Source organism: Corvus brachyrhynchos, unplaced genomic scaffold (assembly GCF_000691975.1).
Source record: "Corvus brachyrhynchos isolate BGI_N302 unplaced genomic scaffold, ASM69197v1 scaffold80, whole genome shotgun sequence".
In the NCBI taxonomy this organism is placed as follows: Eukaryota; Metazoa; Chordata; class Aves; order Passeriformes; family Corvidae; genus Corvus; species Corvus brachyrhynchos.
Window position 1 is genome coordinate 14831452 of NW_008236769.1, and position 433 is coordinate 14831884.

General features: G+C 59.1%; 1 protein-coding gene across 8 annotated transcripts in view; it reads left to right on the top strand.

The window, feature by feature from the left end:
- Positions 1-433, top strand: part of LOC108445089 — a 25764-nt gene that overhangs the window by 18974 nt on the left and 6357 nt on the right. The gene's annotated exons all lie outside the window — the stretch shown is intronic.

The window sequence follows — 433 nt, forward strand, 5'->3', positions numbered from 1 at the left end:
TTGCTGGACCGGTGCCGAACCTTGGACTCCGCTTGCTCCCCGTGGGGCTGGTGGGTGCGTCAGGATCAGACCCATCCCGGTACCGCCTTGAGGAGGGGGACTGCGTTTGGGATGGAGCTGGCTCCTTGCCCTGACACGGGCCTGAGAAGACTTCTGTGGGGAACTGGGGTTGTTTTTTTTCTAATCTCCTCGCAGTGCGAGCGACCCCCTGAGCTATTTAATCTGATTTGCCTCGCTCCGCCTGCCCTGGCTTAATTGTTTGTGGCAGCCCGGTGGGGACAGCTGCGGCTTGCACTGGGCCACTGCGGAGAAGTGGTGGGGGGCATGTTCGGCTGCTGGAGTGCTTTGGGCTCATACACTCACGAGAGAGGGAAAAAAAGTTGAGGCTGGGGAGGAAAAGGGAGGGGGCAACAACAGAGAAATCATTGTGTGG